General features: G+C 37.2%; 1 protein-coding gene across 1 annotated transcript in view; it reads right to left on the bottom strand.

Moving 5' to 3' along the window:
* Positions 1–8,724, bottom strand: part of TMCC1 (transmembrane and coiled-coil domain family 1) — a 392,643-nt gene extending 383,919 nt beyond the window's left edge. Inside the window, exon 1 of the mRNA XM_053720760.1 lies at positions 8,441–8,724. The gene's annotated coding sequence lies outside the window, so the exon portion shown is untranslated. The remainder of the gene's footprint in view (positions 1–8,440) is intronic.
* Positions 8,725–27,588: the final 18,864 nt, after the last annotated feature.

Here is a 27,588-nt window from a genome sequence, read left to right as displayed (position 1 = left end):
TAATGACATATTACCATCACTAAGCATCATTGACACTCACACTCAGTATATAATGACATATTACCATCACTAAGCATCATTGACACTCACACTCAGTATATAATGACATATTACCATCACTAAGCACTAGTGATTCTCACTGTATATAAATGACATATTACCATCACTAAGCACCAGTGACACTCACACTCAGTATATAATGACATATTACCATCACTAAGCACCAGTGACACTCCCACTCAGTATATAATGACATATTACCATCACTAAGCACCAGTGACACTCACACTCAGTATATAATGACATATTACCATCACTAAGCATCATTGACACTCACACTCAGTATATAATGACATATTACCATCACTAAGCACCAGTGACACCCACACTCAGTATATAATGACATATTACCATCACTAAGCACCAGTGACACATTCTCAGTATATAATGACATATTACCATCACTAAGCACCAGTGACACTCACACTCAGTACATAATGACATATTACCATCACTAAGCATCATTGACACTCACACTCAGTATATAATGACATATTACCATCACTAAGCACTAGTGATTCTCACTGTATATAAATGACATATTACCATCACTAAGCACCAGTAACACTCACACTCAGTATATAATGACATATTACCATCACTAAGCACCAGTGACACATTCTCAGTATATAATGACATATTACCATCACTAAGCACCAGTAACACTCACACTCAGTATATAATGACATATTACCATCACTAAGCACCAGTGACACTCAGTATATAATGACATATTACCATCACTAAGCACCAGTGATTCTCACACTGTATATAAATGACATATTACCATCACTAAGCATATTGACACTGACACTCAGTATATAAATGACATATTACCATCACTAAGCATATTGACACATTCTCAGTATATAAATGACATATTACCATCACTAAGCACCAGTGACACTCAGACTCAGTATATAATGACATATTACCATCACTAAGCACCAGTGACACTCAGACTCAGTATATAATGACATATTACCATCACTAAGCACCAGTGATTCTCACACTCAGTATATAATTACATATTACCATCCCTAAGCACCAGTGACACTCACACTCAGTATATGACATATTACCATCACTAAGCACCAGTGACACTCACACTCAGTATATAATTACATATTACCATCCCTAAGCACCAGTGACACTCACACTCAGTATATGACATATTACCATCACTAAGCACCAGTGACACTCACATTTAGTATATAATGGCATATTACCATCACTAAGCACCAGTGACACTCACACTCAGTATATAATGACATATTACCATCACTAAGCACCAGTGATTCTCACACTGTATATAATGACATATTACCATCACTAAGCACCAGTGACACTCACACTCAGTATATAATGACATATTACCATCACTAAGCACCAGTGATTCTCACACTGTATATAATGACATATTACCATCACTAAGCACCAGTGACACTCACACTCAGTATATAATGACATATTACCATCACTAAGCATCATTGACACTCACACTCAGTATATAATGACATATTACCATCACTAAGCATCATTGACACTCACACTCAGTATATAATGACATATTACCATCACTAAGCACTAGTGATTCTCACTGTATATAAATGACATATTACCATCACTAAGCACCAGTGACACTCACACTCAGTATATAATGACATATTACCATCACTAAGCACCAGTGACACTCCCACTCAGTATATAATGACATATTACCATCACTAAGCACCAGTGACACTCACACTCAGTATATAATGACATATTACCATCACTAAGCATCATTGACACTCACACTCAGTATATAATGACATATTACCATCACTAAGCACCAGTGACACCCACACTCAGTATATAATGACATATTACCATCACTAAGCACTAGTGATTCTCACTGTATATAAATGACATATTACCATCACTAAGCACCAGTGACACTCACACTCAGTATATAATGACATATTACCATCACTAAGCATCATTGACACTCACACTCAGTATATAATGACATATTACCATCACTAAGCACCAGTGATTCTCACACTCAGTATATAATGACATATTACCATCACTAAGCACCAGTGATTCTCACACTCAGTATATAATGACATATTACCATCACTAAGCACCAGTGACACTCACACTCAGTATATAATGACATATTACCATCACTAAGCACCAGTGATTATCACACTGTATATAATGACATATTACCATCACAAAGCACCAGTGACACTCAGTATATAATGACATATTACCATCACTAAGCACCAGTGACACTCAGTATATAATGACATATTACCATCACTAAGCACCAGTGACTCTCACACTCAGTATATAATGACATATTACCATCACTAAGCACCAGTGACACTCACACTCAGTATATAATGACATATTACCATCACTAAGCACCAGTGACACTCATACTCAGTTTATAATGACATATTACCATCACTAAGCACCAGTAACCCTCACACTCAGTATATAATGACATATTACCATCACTAAGCACCAGTGACACTTACACTCAGTATATAATGACATATTACCATCACTAAGCACCAGTGACACTCACACTCAGTATATAATAACATATCACCATCACTAAGCACCAGTGACACTCACACTCCGTATATAATGACATATTACATCACTAAGCACCAGTGACACTCACACTCAGTATATAATGACATATTACATCACTAAGCACCAGTGACACTCACACTCAGTATATAATGACATATTACCATCACTAAGCACCAGTGACACTCACACTCAGTATATAATGACATATTACCATCACTAAGCACCAGTGATTCTCACACTCAGTATATAATGACATATTACCATCACAAAGCACCAGTGATTCTCACACTCAGTATATAATGACATATTACCATCACTAAGCATCATTGACACATTCTCAGTATATAATGACATATTACCATCACTAAGCACCAGTGACACTCACACTCAGTATATAATGACATATTACCATCACTAAGCACCAGTGACACTCACACTCAGTATATAATGACATATTACCATCACTAAGCATCATTGACACTCACACTCAGTATATAATGACATATTACATCACTAAGCACCAGTGATTCTCACACTGTATATAATGACATATTACCATCACTAAGCACCAGTGACACTCAGTATATAATGACATATTACCATCACTAAGCACCAGTGACTCTCACACTCAGTATATAATGACATATTACCATCACTAAGCACCAGTGACACTCACACTCAGTATATAATGACATATTACCATCACTAAGCACCAGTGACACTCACACTCAGTATATAATGACATATTACCATCAGCAAGCACCAGTGACTCTCACACTCAGTATATAATGACATATTACCATCACTAAGCACCAGTGACACTCACACTCAGTATATAATAACATATCACCATCACTAAGCACCAGTGACACTCACACTCCGTATATAATGACATATTACATCACTAAGCACCAGTGACACTCACACTCAGTATATAATGACATATTACATCACTAAGCACCAGTGACACTCACACTCAGTATATAATGACATATTACCATCACAAAGCACCAGTGATTCTCACACTCAGTAAATAATGACATATTACCATCACTAAGCATCATTGACACATTCTCAGTATATAATGACATATTACCATCACTAAGCACCAGTGACACTCACACTCAGTATATAATGACATATTACCATCACTAAGCACCAGTGACACTCACACTCAGTATATAATGACATATTACCATCACTAAGCATCATTGACACTCACACTCAGTATATAATGACATATTACATCACTAAGCACCAGTGATTCTCACACTGTATATAATGACATATTACCATCACTAAGCATCATTGACACATTCTCAGTATATAATGACATATTACCATCAATAAGCACCAGTGACACTCACACTCAGTATATAATGACATATTACCATCAGCAAGCACCAGTGACACTCATACTCAGTATATAATGACATATTACCATCACTAAGCACCAGTGACTCTCACACTCAGTATATAATGACATATTACCATCACTAAGCACCAGTGACACTCACACTCAGTATATAATGACATATTACCATCACTAAGCACCAGTGACACTCACACTCAGTATATAATGACATATTACCATCAGCAAGCACCAGTGACACTCACACTCAGTATATAATGACATATTACCATCACTAAGCACCAGTGACACTCACACTCAGTATATAATAACATATCACCATCACTAAGCACCAGTGACACTCACACTCCGTATATAATGACATATTACATCACTAAGCACCAGTGACACTCACACTCAGTATATAATGACATATTACATCACTAAGCACCAGTGACACTCACACTCAGTATATAATGACATATTACCATCACAAAGCACCAGTGATTCTCACACTCAGTAAATAATGACATATTACCATCACTAAGCATCATTGACACATTCTCAGTATATAATGACATATTACCATCACTAAGCACCAGTGACACTCACACTCAGTATATGATGACATATTACCATCACTAAGCACCAGTGACACTCACACTCAGTATATAATGACATATTACCATCACTAAGCATCATTGACACTCACACTCAGTATATAATGACATATTACATCACTAAGCACCAGTGATTCTCACACTGTATATAATGACATATTACCATCACTAAGCATCATTGACACATTCTCAGTATATAATGACATATTACCATCAATAAGCACCAGTGACACTCACACTCAGTATATAATGACATATTACCATCAGCAAGCACCAGTGACACTCATACTCAGTATATAATGACATATTACCATCACTAAGCATCATTGACCCTCACACTCAGTATATAATGACATATTACCATCACTAAGCACCAGTGACACTCACTTTCAGTATATAATGACATATTACCATCACTAAGCACCGGTGACACTCACACTCAGTATATAATGACATATTACCATCACTAAGCACCAGTGACACTCACATTCAGTATATAATGACATATTACCATCACAAAGCACCAGTGACACTCACTTTCAGTATATAATGACATATTACCATCACTAAGCACCAGTAACACTCACACTCAGTATATAATGACATATTACCATTCACTAAGCACTAGTGATTCTCACTGTATATAAATTACATATTACCATCACTAAGCACCAGTGACACTCACACTCAGTATATAATGACATATTACCATCACTAAGCACCAGTGATTCTCACACTGTATATAATGACATATTACCATCACTAAGCACCAGTGACACTCACACTCAGTATATAATTGCATATTACCATCCCTAAGCACCAGTGACACTCACACTCAGTATATAATGACATATTACCATCACTAAGCACCAGTAACAGTCACACTCAGTATATAATGACATATTACCATCACTAAGTATATTGACACATTCTCAGTATATAATGACATATTACCATCACTAAGCACCAGTGACACTCACACTGTATATAAATTACATATTACCATCACTAAGCACCAGTGACACTCACACTCAGTATATGACATATTACCATCACTAAGCACCAGTGACACTCACACTCAGTATATGACATATCACCATCACTAAGCACCAGTGACACTCACACTCAGTATATAATGACATATTACCATCACTAAGCACCAGTGATTCTCACACTGTATATAATGACATATTACCATCACTAAGCACCAGTGACACCCACACTCAGTATATAATGACATATTACCATCACTAAGCACCAGTGATTCTCACACTCAGTATATAATGACATATTACCATCACTAAGCACTAGTGATTCTCACTGTATATAAATGACATATTACCATCACTAAGCACCAGTAACACTCACACTCAGTATATAATGACATATTACCATCACTAAGCACCAGTGACACCCACACTCAGTATATAATGACATATTACCATCACTAAGCACCAGTGACACTCACACTCAGTATATAATGACATATTACCATCACTAAGCACCAGTGATTCTCACACTGTATATAATGACATATTACCATCACTAAGCACCAGTGACACTCACACTCAGTATATAATTGCATATTACCATCCCTAAGCACCAGTGACACTCACACTCAGTATATAATGACATATTATCATCACTAAGCACCAGTGATTCTCACACTGTATATAATGACATATTACCATCACTAAGCACCAGTAACAGTCACACTCAGTATATAATGACATATTACCATCACTAAGTATATTGACACATTCTCAGTATATAATGACATATTACCATCACTAAGCACCAGTGACACTCACACTGTATATAAATTACATATTACCATCACTAAGCACCAGTGACACTCACACTCAGTATATGACATATTACCATCACTAAGCACCAGTGACACTCACACTCAGTATATGACATATCACCATCACTAAGCACCAGTGACACTCACACTCAGTATATAATGACATATTACCATCACTAAGCACCAGTGATTCTCACACTGTATATAATGACATATTACCATCACTAAGCACCAGTGACACCCACACTCAGTATATAATGACATATTACCATCACTAAGCACCAGTGATTCTCACACTCAGTATATAATGACATATTACCATCACTAAGCACTAGTGATTCTCACTGTATATAAATGACATATTACCATCACTAAGCACCAGTGACACCCACACTCAGTATATAATGACATATTACCATCACTAAGCACTAGTGATTCTCACTGTATATAAATGACATATTGCCATCACTAAGCACCAGTGACACCCACACTCAGTATATAATGACATATTACCATCACTAAGCACCAGTGATTCTCACACTCAGTATATAATGACATATTACCATCACTAAGCACCAGTGATTCTCACACTGTATATAATGACATATCACCATCACTAAGCACCAGTGATACTCAGTATATAATGACATATTACCATCACTAAGCACCAGTGACACTCACACTCAGTATATAATTATATATTACAATCACTAAGCACCAGTGATTCTCACACTCAGTATATAATGACATATTACCATCACTAAGCACCAGTGATTCTCACACTCAGTATATAATGACATATTACCATCACTAAGCATCATTGACACTCACACTCAGTATATAATGATATATTACCATCATTAAGCATCATTGACACATTATCAGTATATAAATGACATATTACCATCACTAAGCACCAGTGACACTCACACTCAGTATATAATGACATATTACCATCACTAAGCACCAGTGATTATCACACTGTATATAATGACATATTACCATCACTAAGCACCAGTGACACTCACACTTAGTATATAATGACATATTACCATCACTAAGCATCATTGACACTCACACTCAGTATATAATGACATATTACCATCACTAAGCACCAGTGACACTCAGTATATAATGACATATTACCATCACTAAGCACCAATGACACTCACACTCAGTTTATAATGACATATTACCATCACTAAGCACCAGTGACCCTCACACTCAGTATATAATGACATATTACCATCACTAAGCACCAGTGACACTCAGTATATAATGACATATTACCATCACTAAGCACCAGTGACACTCACACTCAGTATATAATTACAGATTACCATCCCTAAGCACCAGTGACACTCACACTCAGTATATGACATATTACCATCACTAAGCACCAGTGACACTCACATTTAGTATATAATGGCATATTACCATCACTAAGCACCAGTGACACTCACACTCAGTATATAATGACATATTACATCCCTAAGCACCAGTGACACTCACACTCAGTATATAATGACATATTACCATCACTAAGCACCAGTGACACATTCTCAGTATATAATGACATATTACCATCAGCAAGCATCAGTGACACTTACACTCAGTATATAATGACATATTACCATCACTAAGCACCAGTGACACTCACTTTCAGTATATAATGACATATTACCATCACTAAGCACCGGTGACACTCACAATCAGTTAATAATGACATATTACCATCCCTAAGCACCAGTGACACTCACAATCAGTTAATAATGACATATTACCATCCCTAAGCACCAGTGACACTCACATTCTGTATATAATGGCATATTACCATCACTAAGCACCAGTGACACTCACACTCAGTATATAATGACATATTACCATCACTAAGCACCAGTGACACTCACATTCTGTATATAATGGCATATTACCATCACTAAGCACCAGTGACACTCACACTCAGTATATAATGACATATTACCATCCCTAAGCACCAGTGACACTCACATTCAGTATATTATGACGTCAATCGCATCAGTGACACTAACAAATTTTCCTCCTGCTGCCGGGAGACTACACACCCGCTCTCCTCCACAGAGCGTAAACGTCATGACGCAGGTGGGCGTAACATCTAAGGGAAGGGTGGTTTCCATGTGATAGTCCCCACGCCCCATGTTTTACATAACCCCGCCCATTTAGCTGTTCATCGGTTTGTTTTACATATGGCTCCTCCCCTTGTAAAAATGACCACGCCCACTCGTGACTACGCCTCGCCTGCAATGTCAGGGCCAGTGCGTGGGAGAAGCTTGTTTTATTAAAGCTTATGGTTCCTGGTTCTCCTACAGAGGACGGAACAGGGAAAATGACTTATTACTACTAGTGGTTGCTAATTTACTTTACAATCGTGCTTAGTATAAAAAAGCGCTGTTTTCTATTTAGAACAATATGTTACATACGATCAAGGCATTGGTCAAGAAGCATACGGAGAATCAGGTGAGCACGCGCTTGCTGTCAAGTATAGACGAGCCAATCAGTTTCTCCATTATATGCTCCGTATCACTACAATCTGACGGATTTGGTCGCTGTTTCCTGCTGATCCGCCTTCCTCTTCTAGTTAGCCTATGTTTTTTTTATTAGTGAAACCTGGTGTTTCTTAAACCCCGCCCAGAAATAATGAAACTCCGCCTCCAGACTTACCGTGTCACGCCCATAAACAAGCAAGCTCTGCCGTTGGGCGTCTAAACCACACCCCTATGATACGTAGCTCCTCCCCTAGCTATTTTGTGAAACTGTTCTGAGGTAGTTTATAGTAAAGAGCTGTGTATATGGCTAGTGGTACCCAATTACGACAATTCATGGGGACAAATAAAATGAATGAATAATTACAGGGGTGGCAGCCAAGTGTATAAAATCAATATTTAGTTTTATTATTTTATTTTCATCACTAGTTACATCCCATTGTAAAGGGACTATAAGCAGCCAATCAGGATGCTAGTCCCAGGACTTTTAAGGGTGCATTATTATTAGGGATGTTAGTCCCAGGACTTGTAAGGGTTCACACAGTCACTTTATCCCCCTCCTCATTTTAAGGAAATTTACTATGAATTCTCATAAGATTATAATGTAATCCCGTCCTATCTAAGCAAAATCAGCACTGATTATTCTGATTGGCTGTCTGTAATAAAAAAAATAGAGTATCTGAAGTATAACTGCTCACAGGTCACTTATTCTGATTAGCTGAAAAAACATTTGAGGTAAAATATCTTTCTGTACATAGAGATGTTTAGGTGATATATTCTAGTCAACTCTTTAGAGATATTGTATCACTTTCAGGTAATTCAGTGTTTGGGTAACATATCCCTTTAAATGGCTATAAAATAATAATAATTACTATTCTTTTTTTTTTTTTTTATTATAATTTTTTATTATAATTCAACACAGTTGTGCATTTTTATACATTTTCCAAAAAGAAAAGTGAAGAAGGATATATAAGCAATGAGAAAAAGAAAAATCAAAACATCCATGAAAGATCCACATGCTAATATTCTTGTCCAAAGAATTTTGAATCAAGCATACCTTCATCTCTAATATTTCCCTGTTGAATTATATTTTATATACTTCTCTGAACAATGCTAAACAAAAACAAACAAAAACAAAACAGAACAAGCAACAAAAGAGAGAGGGAAAAAAAAAAAAGAGGGTTTCCCGCTCGTCCGTCCCCCCAGCTCCCCAACATCATGTCCAATTACCAGAGTCCCAGCAATGCCGGCTTTGTCTTGTGTTCAAGTCTGGGCGCTAACATTTAAAAAATGTTTATTGGCAATAGCAAGCTCCATGGACACTGATCCCCGAAAGGGGGAAATCAGTTGTAGTTGTATTTAAAATTTAATGTATTTAAAAAAATAATAATAATTACTATTCTAGCTTTATAATTGTACTGTTGCTTACACAGAACTATGTGTTTAACCCTCACAAAGGGGTTAAATGCATTAAAAGATACAGCTTTTTAAATTGATAATGAAACTAAGAGGAAATTCATGTTTGTGCACGTCTCAGTGTTTGAGTGAGGTGGTGGCCTCGTGGAACCGCGATATGTGACGTGTTGTATTTGAATGAAGTTCACAGAGCATGCACAGCATATGCGCATATGCCACTGAAACATTGTTAGCTTTTATTAGAAGCATTTTTTGCTGACGGACATATATTGCAAAAATACTTCTGTTCAAAACTAAAATGCACTGATGCACATATCAATTTTGTCTGTTATGTAACTTTAAATATTATACAGGCCTATTTCAGCAGAGTAACAATTTCTTTCTCACTGAAAAATGAAAAAATAATATCTTAGTATTTTTATATTACATTATGTTTACTTAACATTGTGCCAGTCTATAACCAGCAAGGTAATATGGAAATATGTACGCACATATATAAATAATCTTTATGAATCGGTGTTAAAAATGCAGAATCCACCACCTGCACCTCAGTGTCTATGAATCTGTGGACTCACATATATATCTTAAAAGGAAACATTGCATTAAAGGGACATGAAACACAACATTTTTCTTTATTAAAGTGAATGTAAATTTAGATGATAAAGTGCCCGGTTTTTAAAAATCTGATTAAAAACAGGGGCACTTTAATTCATCAAAATTTACATTTCACTCGTGTTGGGAAAATACTTGCTGTACCTTTTTATCTTGACAGCCGCTGCATCGCTTCCCCCGCCCACCGCAAAGCCTCTTCCCGGGTCTAAAATGAGGAATCTGACTTCCTCCAATCACGGCGTTGAATCAGACACTGATTCCCTAGGGGGGAAGCGGTGATTGGAGGATGACCGATCCGTCATTTCTGATGTATGAAGAGGCTTGCAACGACCGGGGGAATCGCTGGAGCGGCTGTCAAGATTAAAAGGTAAGTATTTTCACAACACAAGTGAAATGTAAATTTTGATGAATTAAAGTGCCCCTGTTTTTAATCATATTTTTAAAAAACAGGCACTTTATCATCTAAATTTACATTCACTTTAAGGCAGAGCATAGTTTTGAACAACTTTTTTATTTACTTCTATTTGCAAATTGACTTTGTTGTTATGGTATCCTTTGCAGCACTACACTACTAGGAGCTTACTGAACACATCTTGAACCAGTGAAAACAGGCATATATGTTCATCCACCAATCAGAAGCCCAGTAGTGCACATCTGCTAAATATCCTATACCTAGGTATGCTTTTTAAGGATACCAAAGGAACAAAGCAAATGAGGAATACAAGTTGTTTAAAACTGTGTGCTCTATATGAATAATGAAAGAAACATTTTGAGTTTGATGTCCTTTTAAAATACCTGCAGACACTATTCCCAAAAGGGATATGTGTTACAGCTAACATCATTTCGCATCACAAAGTAATCACATGATCCGTGATATCATTGATGATGTCATTTCTGACATCATAATATAATTGTCATATATCATATGAATAAAGTTGGGATAGATACAGACTTTACATATAAATGTCCAGGTTTTTCAGTGGATTTGATTTTGCACATGAACTCACATTTCCTACATACAGTAAACATTAGCTTTTCGTTAAATCCTTAATGAGAATGTCATTACTTTACCCCCAGAGCAACGTTATGAATGTCCCAAAAAATTTGGTATTAATTCATTTTTATATCTGTTCTTTTGGAAGGGTATTTTATGTCTCTGTTTTCCTTTTGTAAATAATAATTATACATATTCTGGCTTTTTAGAAACTGTTCAGTCTGATCAAATGATGTTATATAATACAGTTTTCTGCATACAGAATGATTCACACATTCAGCGTACACTAAGGTCAAATATGTGTTTTCAGCAATAATTTTGAACATAGTCTGCTGCTGACACCAAGTGGTGAAACATTGCAATGCGTGTTTAAGTAACTAATGACCAAACATCTTCAAAGTAAAAAAAACTTTACTCCAATTTTTATGTGTCTTGAGCAGTTTACAAATAACAATGTTACACAAATGGCAAACACTGTTACCATAGTGCTCATATGGTTAACAGCTGAGCAGAGACTTTATCCCCCAGCTGCCAGTAATACACAAATCTATCTATAAATGTACCTTTGTGCCTGCCAGTAACACACACTGCATTGGTTTGACTCCCTTTTCACAGCCAGTAGCATAAACTCAGCAGTTTTTCTTACATCATTGGTGTAAAACCGATGACTAATCTGTCCGCAGGTGGCAGGATTCATCTATTTTTCACCCCATATTTATTGTGTAAACGTGCAACAAATATTTGGATTTCCACAGATATGTGTGTTTTTCACTTTTGCACTAATAAATCTAGTGCCAAAAATAGTCTATTTCAGCCATATTCGACATTCGTTTAATAACAAATTATGCCCATGCCTATTCAAAATGATCCATTCCAAAACCAAATTAAACTTTTTTTGTTTTCTGACCAAAAAGGAGTTTTAATAAAACAGAAGATTCTAAGAAATGTAATCTCAAGGTTCATGGCATTACAAATAACTATACAAACAATGTTCCATTTAAAGGGACATGAAACCCAAAATGTTTATTTCCTGATTCAGATAGATCATGCCATTTTAAACAATTTTCTAATTTACTTCTTTTATCAAATTTTCTTCATTCTTTTGGTATCTTTTGTTTTAAAGCAGGGACGTAAGCTCAGGAGCCTTGCTTATGTCTGGAGCACTTTATGGCAACAGTTTTGGAAGAATGTTATCCATTTGCAAGAGTACTACAGTTTGGATCAGTTATTAAAACCGATTTCCAGTGCCTGCCAGTCCCAGGAAGGGGTTAAGTACCATACAGGAGCTGCCAGGGGGGAAATCAGAGGCTGTATAATATATATAGGGGCTGTAGTAGTTTCTACACAGAGATAATTGAAGTGTCTGAGGGAGTGTAAAAATAGTGTAGAGGGCTCTCTACAAGGTATTGTCTGTACTAATACATACAGTAACTATATACAGTGTCTGCATACTTTATTATAAGTAAAATCTGGAACAAAAAGCCTCTGTCCCCACTGATATCTTTTTCTGATATTCTCTATCTACACACTGTATATATGTTTATTTTACAAATATATTCCAGTATGCCAGTTGCCAGGTCACTCAAAATTATGAGAATTGTATACCTCCTATTTTGCATACTTATCAGTCCCAACAGTCCACTTTCCTGAAGGCATTTACCCTGTAAATGTCACTAAGGAGGAACATTCTGTTTTTTACTCCTGAAGCTAAAAACAATATATACAAAATAGTGACAGTTTTTTTTTAGCGGCTGTCCCCAAACTAAGTAAGCGTAAATCTAGGGAGTTAATTCAGTCTCCTAAATGAGCAAAACATTTCTTATGCTAATAACCTTTAGGTTCAGATTTGATAAAAACGTAGGTGTTTTTTGCAAGGACCTTTAGGCAGCTGTACACCACCGCAAATTCTTATGTGATCTACATTGTACCCAAATGACTCTATTATATGTGCAATTTTATATTGTACTGAACATAATGAGATATGGTGCTATTACCATTTATTATAACTATCTGCACTATTAATACTTATGTATAAGTCAATTCAGCATTGTACTCCCACCATTGCCAGGGGATGTAAACAGATAGTTTTTCTATGTCAGTCTGCATTTTATATACTGTTGTACTTTTCATGCTTTATTATTATTTGCAGTAATGTACATTAGGCAGGTTTTTTTGTACACTATTGGGATATACAAATTGCTAAGAGCTGCCTATGTGCATTGCATGTCTAGCAGCACAAAAAAATGTTATATAGATAGAACTCCTGTTTGTGTAGATATGCAAAGCATTACATATCCTTACTATTAGTGTACTTACTTCTATAGCATATACCCTCTAGGGCACTGGTTTTCAAGCCTGTTCTCAGACCTCCCTAGCAGGACACATTTTGATGATATCTCAACTAGAGCATATGTGAAACAATCAGCTGATTAGTAAACATAGTTATTTTACCTGCTCTCATCCAAGGTAATCCTGAAAACCTGGCCTGTTGGGGAGTCAGAGGAACAGGTTTAAATATCAGTGCTCTAGGGATATACTTTTCATGCATTGTACTCTGCAGGATTATTTCTTAATGCAGTTCTGCAGGATTTATCCGTATTACAACAGTTGAGATCCTTTATTAGATAAAAATTGATATCTCTTTTCTACCTATGTTATGTGTCATTTATATCTATGCACATAGGTTCTATTGTGCAGATATTGAACATTGATCCTGAATATTTTAATTTACAGTGGAGATCCTTTAGAGATAAGGCTTTTTGGTATCCCTTATTACCTATTGTATGGGTAATTTATATGTATGCACATCCGTTTATCTTGCAGACACGGAGCAATAATCATGAACATTTTCATGGATCATATACATTGTGTATTTACTTTATAGAGATATATGCAGTCTCTGCTTATCTGGACATGGATTTACAAATATCCAATGTGTACCTGTTGATCTATATGTGCTGCTATTTTAGTCCGTAAGGCTGCATGACAATATAAATAATATGTGCAAATGCTTAAAGGGATATGAAACCCAAAACATTTTCTTTCATGATTCAGATAGAGCAGGCAATTTTAAGCAACTTTCTAATTTACTTCTATTATCATTTTTTCTTCGTTCTCTTGGTACCTAGGGTGCTGAACCAAAAATGGGCAGGCTCCTAAGTTTGCATTCATGCTTTTTCAAATAAAGATACCAAGAGAATGAAGAAAATAAGCTTTGTATAAGTTTATATATTTTGGATCCATCAAGATACCAAGAGAATGAAGAAAATAAGCTTTGTATAAGTTTATATATTTTGGATCCATCAAGATACCAAGAGAATGAAGAAAATAAGCTTTGTATAAGTTTATATATTTTGGATCCATCAAGATACCAAGAGAATGAAGAAAATAAGCTTTGTATAAGTTTATATATTTTGGATCCATCAGGAAAAATAGTTCTGATATCCAGACTGATTCTCTTTATCCTTCAAGAGTTTTGTTCTCTTTGAAGCGTTCCTCCTTATGACAAGCGGTCCCATCTCATGTAGGTGGCAGCCTTTATATAAGGATTTGGAGGATCAGGGAATAAAATAATCCTAGTAGCTGTGTAACTTCAGGGTCAAGGGTCTTTTACCCCAATCTTTTTCATTTTCCAAAGGGATTTACAGTCCTGTTCCAGATTAACATCCCTAAAGAGGTTGGTCAGGATTCCCACATGTAAAATGGGAACATTCCTCACTGGTTTTTACCCTTCATTCAAAGGGACATTTTATGGCTTGTATGAACCTATAGGATCTTATCTGCACATCCCTATACACAGGCATTACCTTCCGTTCCTATAGTTTGTATATCTGCAAAACTTTGCCAGTTTTCCACCATTGTTAGATGAAATTTTGCCAGTGCTCAGGTTCAGGAAATTTCCGTTGCTCCTTATCTGAATGTCATACAAGTGCAAGCTTACTTCCTGTTAATAGCTATTGCTCATACTCTCCCATTTATGCCTTTATTCAAGACCATGGTTGAAGTATTGCTGTACCTCAAAGGCTCATTATATTCTGCTATAAGAGTAGCATTTATAGGAGTCATAGTAGACTCAATCCTTATGCATCTAGTTTCCTGACTGAACTTTGTAATGTAGGATTCAGAGGATGTGTCTCTTCCTACCTTGCACTACCTTCAGTCAGTAGCTTAGTGCGTGGTGGTGGTGGGACTTAGGGTAGCTGCTTCAGACGCAGTTTATTTGCCCTATTTTCACTTGAGACCCCTTTAATGGTTTGCTACCTTAGTGGTCAAATAATTATTTACATTTGGCATACGGACTGATTTGGATTTTCAGTCAGTCCATTTTTTTCTTGAACACACAAAGTCTGTATTTTACCCTTGGAACAACCTTCCTTCTTCAGTCTTTGCATATTGTGCTGATGGCTGTCAGTCTCTCTGGATTGGGATGCAGTCTGGGTTTCTCGAAGAGTGCAAGGAGTTGGGTTTCCTCTAGAGGCAAGGATACCAATCGACATTCTGGAACTTTGAGCAATCTTCTGGCTCACAGCCCTGGCCCCTATTGAAGGAGGAAAAGTTTATCTGTTTTTAGTTGGACAACATATCGGCGTTGTCCTACATAAATTATCAAGGGGAATGTCTACATGCCACTTGGCATGCAGGAAGTGTCTTATCTCTGTCTTAGGCAGAGGGGACTTTTTGCTCACTTTTGGCAATTTACATACGAGGTGTGAACATCTGGGAGGTGGATCATCTAAGCCTTCTATCGGTCCATTTAAGAAAGTGGTCCCTCCATTATAACATTTTCGATCAGTTTGTGTAATATATTCTCAATATTTCAGTTTCTTTCCCTTTAACTTGGGACTGACATTTTAATCTCTACCTTCCACAAAAGACCTCCCCACTATTCACTAGGTGCTTAATAATTTGTTCATTTGAGGCTTGAAACCTTTACGCTCTGCACTGAGCCATACTACTCGTTTGCTATTATATCTAGCTAGACTTTTCATCAAACAATTGTGATAATATTGCAATCAAGGATTCTACTACAGTTAAACTCTCATTCATAGTTTTTTCTACAAACTACAAGTAAAAGTTTTTGATATGATGAGGGGGCATAGAAGTCTACAACAGTGGTTTCAACAATTTAATTTGTTCATTTGAGGCTTGAAACCTTTACGCTCTGCACTGAGCCATACTACTCGTTTGCTATTATATCTAGCTAGACTTTTCATCAAACAATTGTGATAATATTGCAATCAAGGATTCTACTACAGTTAAACTCTCATTCATAGTTTTTTCTACAAACTACAAGTAAAAGTTTTAACTTCCTTACAAAGCAACCACAGCTGCACTAATCAAGCACAGGGAAGATCCATTTCTCCTTTCTTACCTGCAGCCACATAACTTGCTTCCAAGACCATAGCAGCCTGGATCTGCAAACATATACCGTTAAGCAAGCAAACCTAAGAACAGGTAAATACAAGTACAGCTACGACTTTCCGAATCTGTGCTACTGAATCTCCGTGACTGGGTGTCACTCCCTCCTGACTTCACAGCTGAACCGTCAAGCAACTCCTAGCTCGACCTTACAAACACTGCAGTTTCATTTTGCAACAAAGTGTTACTAAAGAGCTTATATGTTACATAATCCATGATATATACTTACTTCTGCACTACCAAAGCTTACCAGTATTTCTATATAACCTCTCTGCAAGATATTTAAAAGGAACTCATCTCTATGTTTTTTCACTGAAAACAACCGAAGCAAACAAGCTCATAATATAAAAGCAGTTGTGCAGTTGTATCCTAGAATTAAATCTCAGCGAATCAATACAGAACATTACACTCCAAGATCAAAATGGTCTTACAGGACATAGATCTGATGACATTTTATTTAAATCACACACTTCCAAGCTATTGTGCGAGATCAAAAGATAAAAAGGTTTTCCTAATAGATACAAAGGCTCTCCAAATAGACACCTGTGTCTATAGGACAATGGGACCTTCATACCTCTTTCCAAGAATCATACTTGAACCAAACAGGAGTCAATATCAGTAATAATTGCTCCAGCCTGACTTTGTAGGACTTGGTATACGGATATAGTGCAGATGTTTCTTGCGCTCCATGGCTTCTTCCTCTGAGACCAGACTTGTTATCTCAAGGTTCTCTTTTCATCAGAATCTTGAATCTCTGCTTTTAATGGCATGGAGCTTGAATGTCTAGTTTTCCCAGATTCAGTTATTGAATCTTTGATGCAGGCCAATAAGCCTGCAAAAAAAAAAATTATTACTGGATTTTGAAGGCGTTTTTTTGAATAATGTTCTTCCAGAAGGTTTTCTGGGTATTCCTTTAGGATTCCTAGACTCCTTTAATTTTTCTCAGGATGGCCTTGACACCACTTCTACCTAGAAAATTACTTTTACCTTGGAAAGTACTGTTACTTTGAGTAATTGCTCTTACAGAATCTTGAGGTAACCAACGCTTTATCTCCAAGCTACTAAAGATTTCAGACAAATTTCTAGTTAGTTTTTTACTATTCTGGGACTCATAAGGGGCAGAAAGCTACTAAGGAAGTATTGGCCTCTTGGCTCTAAGAAGTGATTCACAAGGCTTACTTGAAGGTGGGAAAGTCACCTCCTAGTATATTCAGCAATTCTACAAGAGCAATTGCAACATCGTGGTTTTTTAAAAAAAAGTATGCATCTTTGGAGCAGATTTGCAAAGCTGCAACATGTCTTCTCTGCAGTTTATCACTTTGAGGTTTTGTTTATTTGCAAGCAGCTTTGGCAGGAAAGTCCTTCAGGCCGCAGTGTTGGCTAAATACGAACTGACAGAAAAATTGTCCCACCCTGTCTGTAATCTCTAGACCAGTTTTTCTCGACCACAGTCCTCAAGTACCCCCCAACAGGTCAGGCTTTCATTATAGCTGAACCAGTGTACAGGTGAAGTAATCAGCTGATCAGTAACCATGGTTACTATCTTGCTCTCATCCATCAGCTGATTATTTCACCTGTGCACTGGTTCAGCTATAATAAAAAACTGACTTGAGGACCGCGGTTGAGAAACACTGACCTAGACCATCTGCTTGTATATTAATCCCATATGTTATGGAGGACTGTGAACCATCATCATTTTACGAAAAAAAAACAAAATGTATGCTTACCTTATAAATTATTTTCTTTTTGAATGATAATGGTCCACAGACCATCCGCCCGGCGGATAAGGGCGAAGCTATTGTTCTACTTGACAATGTAGACTACCATGATGACATCATGTTACAACTGAGTGACACCAACACCTATAAGAAATTGACATTTGATCCAACTGATAAATTAAAAAAACAACTGGAAACCCTTGTGGGATTTGGTGTCACCCAAGGATATTTGACAGAAACACTCGGGAAACAGATGATTACAGACTGCCCAAAGATTCCAATCCTATACACTATTCCGAAAATCCACAAAACGCTAGTGAAACCCCTGGCACGCCCCATTGTATCCTCTAGAGACTCACTGCTTCAACCCATAGCCCAGTATGTAGACTTTCTATTGCAACCTGTTGTCCAAGATAATATAGCCTTTTTACTTGATTCTAGTGAATTACTTAGACTCCTGAAGAAGATAAAGGTGGAGGACCAGGACCTATTGGTTATACTAGACGTTAACAGTCTATATACCATCATTCCCCATCAGGTGGGATTGGATAGAGTAAAAGAAGCATTACTGACTTCTACCAAATATGTGGGTCCATCAATTGAATTCATTTTGCAACTTGTAAAATTCTGCCTACTAGAAATTACTTTAAATTTTAAAAATCTTTTTACCTCCAAACAGCAGGCACAGCGATGGAGTCGAATATGGCACCTATCGTATGCCAATCTTTTTATGGCAGGTTTTGAAGACCAATATCTCTGGTCAAAGGATGTACCTAAGGTAATATTATACAAGAGGTACATGAACAACATTTTTTTGATATGATGAGGGGGCATAGAAGTCTACAACAGTGGTTTCAACAATTTAACAACACAGACACAACAGTCAGATTCAAAATGTCCCACAGTGAGAGTCAAAAATAATTTTAAGACCTATTGATTATGAAGGGACAGACTGGTTTATACACCACACTGTACTCCAAGCCTACTGACTGAAACTTTCTGCTTATGGCGAACAGCTGCCATTACCCATCTTTAACTAGAGGGATTATTAAATCACAATATATCAGAGCAATTAGAAATAATTTTAATAGAGAGAAGGGGCTCTCACAGGTACAGGAGATGCATAACAAATTCCTGAACAGAGGATACAAGGAAGCTATACTTGAATCAGTCAGGGAGCAAATTAAGGATGTTACTCAAGAAAAGCTCCCACAGAAACGAGAAAGGGGCCAAGCCATGGATAATTCAGAGAGTATCCGGACACCAAAGTCCTCGAAAGGTGCGCTTGTGTTAGATGATGTTAAATGGACACTGAAAGCGGGCCTCTCTTTCAACAAATGATATGTTCTGCAAAAAAATCCTGTGTGAGAAGGAAAAAAAGAAAGGCGCCACATAGGATAGTATGTCTTGAGATCGTACAATATAGGTACAGACTGGGAGAAAACCCCTTTAAGGTGGTTACTCACAGGATACAGCGGCACAACCGGAGTGCCTAGCAGGACAAGACGGGACCAATATAGTCGCCCGCCAGACTCACAGGCAACCGGAAGCTTCAGAAGGTCAGCCGCGTGACCGGAGAGGCCAATCCCAGGGGCAGAGGATGGAAGCCAGTTGAAATCCAATAGCTGTAGTGGTGCAGACAGGCAATCGGCTCACAAGGAGTACCAGTAGCAAAATGTTTGCCAAAGAATGGTTACTTAAGTATATGGTTGTTACAGTCCTCAGTAACAAAAATGTATCAGATATAAAATATATACAAGTATAAAATGAGCAAGTAGAGTTAAAAAGCATAAGTGTCCACTTTATTGAATGACACAATAAAAACGCAGCAACACGTTTCTCAGCAATGCCGTTTCATAAGGCTGTATAGCTAAAACAACTACTCGCTCAATATTTAAAAGACATGCTAACCAATCATGGGCTGGTGAAATGCCACACCTTCAGAGTGAGATCAAATCACCTTAAAGGTACAGACCAATTCAACTACAATCATCAGCCAGTGATAGGTAAGCAATAGACAAAAATAAAAATCATATGCAATTCATATAAGATACATAATAGCAGAAACATAAAAACTATTAGACATGATTTAACAACCTTAGTAATAATGTCTAAACCATAGAATGTGAATTATCACTAATAGTATATCAGCAATATGCTCGGAATGAAGATACTAATAGCAAAAAAAAAAAATATATATATATATATATATATATATATATATACACAGTATATAGTAACCAGTATCTTAGAGATGAAATTATCAATATAGATAGACAAGGCCACCTATCTAACTTAAGTTACATCTGAGACCAACGGAGTTATGGAATCAATATTTAACATATATAGATGCATAGCAAATGCATAACGCATATATATCGAATAAAGATCTATTAAAATTATATTCATCCTCTAAGTGAATGTAAAACAAAAATAACTCAAATGGAAAAAAAGACATTAACTTCAGTGCAGTGTTAATCTATTAGTCATAAATAACAGACATCGAGATAGGGTGACTATTAAGATTGTGGAACGCAAAATAAAATAATATAATCTCCAATCAAAAATAGGGTATAGACCATAGGGTTGACTACTAGAGCTAACACCCTATTGCATAGTCACATGACAGTAAGGGCCTAAACTAATGGAGGTATGTGGGTAAAGCCCAATCGCTGATGGGATATCTCCTCAAAAATAGAAAAAAGCCTAAGCAGTGGAAGACTATATAAGCAGGACAACAGGGCGGGACCTTTATTATCAACAGTATCCAACCAGTAGTCTGGTACCACAACTAAGAATATGTGCTATAACAAAAGACCAAAATTAGATATATACAGGGAGTGCAGAATTATTAGGCAAATGAGTATTTTGACCACATCATCCTCTTTATGCATGTTGTCTTACTCCAAGCTGTATAGGCTCGAAAGCCTACTCCCAATTAAGCATATGAGGTGATGTGCATCTCTGTAATGAGAAGGGGTGTGGTCTAATGACATCAACACCCTATATCAGGTGTGCATAATTATTAGGCAACTTCCTTTCCTTTGGCAAAATGGGTCAAAAGAAGGACTTGACAGGCTCAGAAAAGTCAAAAATAGTGAGATATCTTGCAGAGGGATGCAGCACTCTTAAAATTGCAAAGCTTCTGAAGCGTGATCATCGAACAATCAAGCGTTTCATTCAAAATAGTCAACAGGGTCGCAAGAAGCATGTGGAAAAACTAAGGCGCAAAATAACTGCCCATGAACTGAGAAAAGTCAAGCGTGCAGCTGCCAAGATGCCACTTGCCACCAGTTTGGCCATATTTCAGAGCTGCAACATCACTGGAGTGCCAGAAAGCACAAGGTGTGCAATACTCAGAGACATGGCCAAGGTAAGAAAGGCTGAAAGACGACCACCACTGAACAAGACACACAAGCTGAAACGTCAAGACTGGGCCAAAAAATATCTCAAGACTGATTTTTCTAAGGTTTTATGGACTGATGAAATGAGAGTGAGTCTTGATGGGCCAGATGGATGAGTTGGTAAAGGGCAGAGAGCTCCAGTCCGACTCAGACGCCAGCAAGGTGGAGGTGGAGTACTGGTTTGGGCTGGTATCATCAAAGATGAGCTTGTGGGGCCTTTTCGGGTTGAGGATGGAGTCAAGCTCAACTCCCAGTCCTACTGCCAGTTTCTGGAAGACACTTTCTTCAAGCAGTGGTACAGGAAGAAGTCTGCATCCATCAAGAAAAACATGATTTTCATGCAGGACAATGCTCCATCACACGCGTCCAAGTACTCCACAGCTTGGCTGGCAAGAAAGGGTATAAAAGAAGAAAATCTAATGACATGGCCTCCTTGTTCACCTGATCTGAACCCCATTGAGAACCTGTGGTCCATCATCAAATGTGAGATTTACAAGGAGGGAAAACAGTACACCTCTCTGAACAGTGTCTGGGAGGCTGTGGTTGCTGCTGCACGCAATGTTGATGGTGAACAGATCAAAACACTGACAGAATCCATGGATGGCAGGCTTTTGAGTGTCCTTGCAAAGAAAGGTGGCTATATTGGTCACTGATTTGTTTTTGTTTTGTTTTTGAATGTCAGAAATGTATATTTGTGAATGTTGAGATGTTATATTGGTTTCACTGGTAAAAATAAATAATTGAAATGGGTATATATTTGTTTTTTGTTAAGTTGCCTAATAATTATGCACAGTAATAGTCACCTGCACACACAGATATCCCCCTAAAATAGCTAAAACTAAAAACAAACAAAAAACTACTTCCAAAACTATTCAGCTTTGATATTAATGAGTTTTTTGGGTTCATTGAGAACATGGTTGTTGTTCAATAATAAAATTAATCCTCAAAAATACAACTTGCCTAATAATTCTGCACTCCCTGTACATATCTGAGAGATCTAAGGCATAGGGAGTCAGGTCAAATTCACATTGCATGCCTACCAGCTAGTGACATTGCACCAAAACAAGATCCAAAATCCCATATAATTAGTGAAATGCTGCCAAATCAATATAAAGATTAAGCCCAGCAGGGTATATGCTTTTAAAGTGAATGTAAATTTTGATGCTAAAGTGCCCGGTTTTTAAAACTTCGATTAAAAACAGGGGCACTTTAATTCATCAAAATTTTAATTTCACTCCTGTTGTGAAAAAAAACTTACCTTTTAATCTTCATAGCAGCTCCAGCTTCCTCCAAACGTTTCAAAGCCACTTCCTGGGTCTAAAATGAGGCATCCGGCTTCCTCCAATCACAGCAGTGAATCAGACACTGAATCCCCCGGGGGGCAAGCTGTGATTGGAGGATGACCTATCAATCATTTCTGACATCAGAAATGGCTTGTGAGACCGGAGGAAGCTGGAGCTGCTGTGAAGTTTGTTTAGGTCTGCACGTATACCCCCTAGCCCAGGATGGCAGCTTTTCTCCATCTTAATATTACACATATCATACTTCTGTTATAACCAAAGGGCTGAGATGACACAATGTTCCAATGCTGTATTACTGTTATGTGCATTATGGATACAATGAATATGGGCCTTTGATTAATCCGTATTTAATATATCTTTAGTAAAAAAATGACCCAGTATTGTGATAGTCGTTGATCCACTGATGGATTTTAATTTAACTTATTTTATGTTTGATTGTTTTGGATGTGACTTTATATGTTTATGTATTGATCCACTGTTTATCACCATATTACATTAGTCACTTATACTGTTTTGCTCTAAGTCCGCCACACAATTCTGGTTAATCTATTTAGTTCTTTATTTATATTATAGATGTGTCAGACAGAGCAGGAGCGAGCTGCACTTAGTCTTATGGCGCGGTCGGGCCGGGCTGTGACTATACAGCTGGCCCGATGCGCTGTGTGAATATAACAGACCCGATCAGCAGAGTAAAGAGAGCGGGTCTGTAAAACAGCGTTTTTTTTAAAAAAATTAAAAGGGTACATTAGGTTTTATAAAGTTTGGCTAATATAATGTTATATAATTCTGCACTATGTGCAGAATTATATAACATTATTTTGAAGGTTTACTGGCCCTTTAACTCTCGTGAGATTTCATAGTAAACTTCCTTACACTGAATAGGGAAATAAGATGTGTGCACAAAAGCTCACTCCTTCCGCTGTCCCGGGACAGACATACTGATTTGCTGCTTATAAGTCCTTTACAATGGGATGTGGCTACTGAGGAACTTTTGAGGTAAATATCTTTCTTTTTTACATAGAGATGTTTAGGTGATATTTTCTAGTCTGCTTTTTACAGCTATACTGCATCACTTTCAAGTGTTTAAAGGGACACTGAACCCAAATGTTTTCTTTTGTAATTCAGAAAGAGCATGCAATTTTAAGCAACTTTCTAATTTACTCCTATTATCAATTTTTCTTCGTTCTATTGCTATCAGTATTTGAAAAAGAAGGCATATAAGCATTTTTTTGGTTATAGTACTCTGGACAGCACTTTTTTATTGGTGGATGAATTTATCCACCAATCAGCAAGGACAACCCAGGTTGTTCACCAAAAATGGGCCGGCATCTAAACTTACATTCTTGCATTTCAAATAAAGATACCAAGATAATAAAGAAAATTTGATAATAGGAGTAAATTAGAAAGTTGCTTAAAATTTCATGCTCAATCTGAATCACAAATGAAAAATTTTGGGTACAGTTTCCCTTTAAACATTTGGGTATTATGGCTCTTTAAGTGAACATTTATAAGTGAGGCACTAAGAATTGGGCAAAAGAAGTATGCAAGAATTACAATCAATACTCACCACACTGCTGCTTATTAAAGGGACAGTCTACTCCAAAATAAACTTTCATGATTCAGATAGAGAATGTAATTTTAAACAATTTTCCAATTTACTTTTATCACCAATTTTGCTTTGTTCTCTTGGTATTTTTAGTTGAAAGCTAAACCTAGGAGGTTCATATGCTAATTTCTAAGCCCTTGAAGGCCGCCTCTTCTCTCAGGGCATTTTGACAGTTTTTTACCACTAGAGGGTGTTAGTTCACGTTTATCATATAGATAACACTGTACTCACGCACGTGGAGTTCCAGTGAGCAAGCTCTGATTGGCTAAAATGGATGTCTGTCAAAGGAACTGAAATAAGGGGGCAGTTTGCAGAGACTTAGATGCAAGGTAATCACAGAGGTAAAAAGTGTATTTATATAACTGTGTTGGTTATGCAAAACTAGGGAATGGGTACTAAAGGGATTATCTATCTTTTCAAACAAAAATTCTGGTGTAGACTGTCCCTTTAACTAACAAACTGCTTATTGACATATGCTAAGGAATGCTTGCTACAGCTAGTTAACCTACTGTCTCTTCTTCTTTCAGGTATGTGAAGTGGGTCCTGCATTCAACTACTGCCAAACTCCCTGTTTTCTGTGTCAATTGCACTCTATGGGGCTGATTTCTCACGGCCCGAAAGCAGCGGTCTTAAGACCGCTGCTTCTTAGCTTGTCCGCCTGCTCGGAGGCAGCGGACAGCAATCCGCCTGATCGTTTTCGATCAGGTTGATTGACACCCCTGCTAGCGGCCAATCGATTGGCCACAAATCTGCAGGGGGTGGCATTGCACAAGCAGTTCACCAGAACTGCTTGTGCAATGATAAATGCCAACAGCGTATGCTGTCAGCATTTACCGATGTCTGGCAAACATGATCCGATGTACACATGATAACTCAGCCCCTAAGTCTCTCTTTTGGTATGTGAATTGGGTCCTGCATTAAACTCCCTGTTTTCTGTGTCAATTGTACGCTAAGTCTCTCTTTTGGCATGTGTAGTATGTTCTGTATTTACTCTGCTGATATCTTGTCTTCATCTATGTGATGTTTAAACCTTGTCAATATTGTAATATTTCCTAAATTTATAATTTCACTAATGGTATAACCCCAGCCTCCTCCAAATTCTACTGTCTGTTTTTTTTTAAATTTATCTCACCCTGAATCAAATTTTCCCAATTGGCCTTTTGACCGTCTTAGATCATGTCATTAATCAACTGAATGCTCTGTCCTATAAATTTAACACTGCTATGGGGTAGCATTGCAGGTTTAGATAGCAGTATTGTAACATCATCTGTTCCCATCTCTTAAAGGAACACCGAGCCCATATTTTTTCTTTCATTATTCAGATAGAGCATGACATTTTAAGCAACTTTCTAATTTACTCATATTATCAATTTTTCTTTGTTCTCTTGCCATCTTTATTTTAAAAGCAGGAATGTAAATTTTAGGTTCAGCACCATGGATAGTGCTTGCTTATTGGAGGCTTACATTTACCCACCAATAAGCAAGCATAAGCCAGGTTCTCAACCAAAAATCGGCCGACTCCTATGCATCACATTCCTGCCTTTTAAATAAAGATAGCAAGAGAACGAAGAAAAATTGATAATAGGAATAAATTAGAAAGTTGCTTAAAATGCATGCTCTATCTGAATCACAAAAGAAAAATTTTGGGGTTTAGTGTCCCTTTAAGTGAACATTTATTAGTGAGGCCCTTAGAATAGGGCAAAAGAATTATACAAGAATTCAACAAGGATTGGACAAGGCAAGTTCTGTCGTAATACTGTGTTTTTATCCACTGTTTGCTTAGATTGTAATAATGCTCAATATCTTCATATTCCTTTTTGCTAGCTTTTGTCTCTTTAACAAACTACTTAATTCAATTACTCCTTCCCCCTTACCACCTGCACTGTTCGTTAGCCCATCTCTTCTAACCTCACCTTACTTTTACATTCATGAACTACACACATATCTAAAGACTTTCTTTCCCCCTTGCACCTTGTCCCCATAACAGTCTAATTACTGCAAATCTGCATCTCAGGTCACTCTCCCTCTTGCTTATACTAGCTGCTGGTGGCATCTCCCCTAATCCTGGTCCCCCACAACTTCCTAGCCTTGCACACCCATGTGTGCCTTTCAATAGACTTCAAAAACAAAACTCTGATAACCTTAATCTCATTCCTCTTGCATCTAA

This window comes from Bombina bombina, chromosome 7 (assembly GCF_027579735.1).
Source record: "Bombina bombina isolate aBomBom1 chromosome 7, aBomBom1.pri, whole genome shotgun sequence".
Taxonomy (NCBI): Eukaryota; Metazoa; Chordata; class Amphibia; order Anura; family Bombinatoridae; genus Bombina; species Bombina bombina.
Note: the sequence above shows the minus strand (reverse complement) of the source record. Positions and strands in the feature narration are given on the sequence as shown.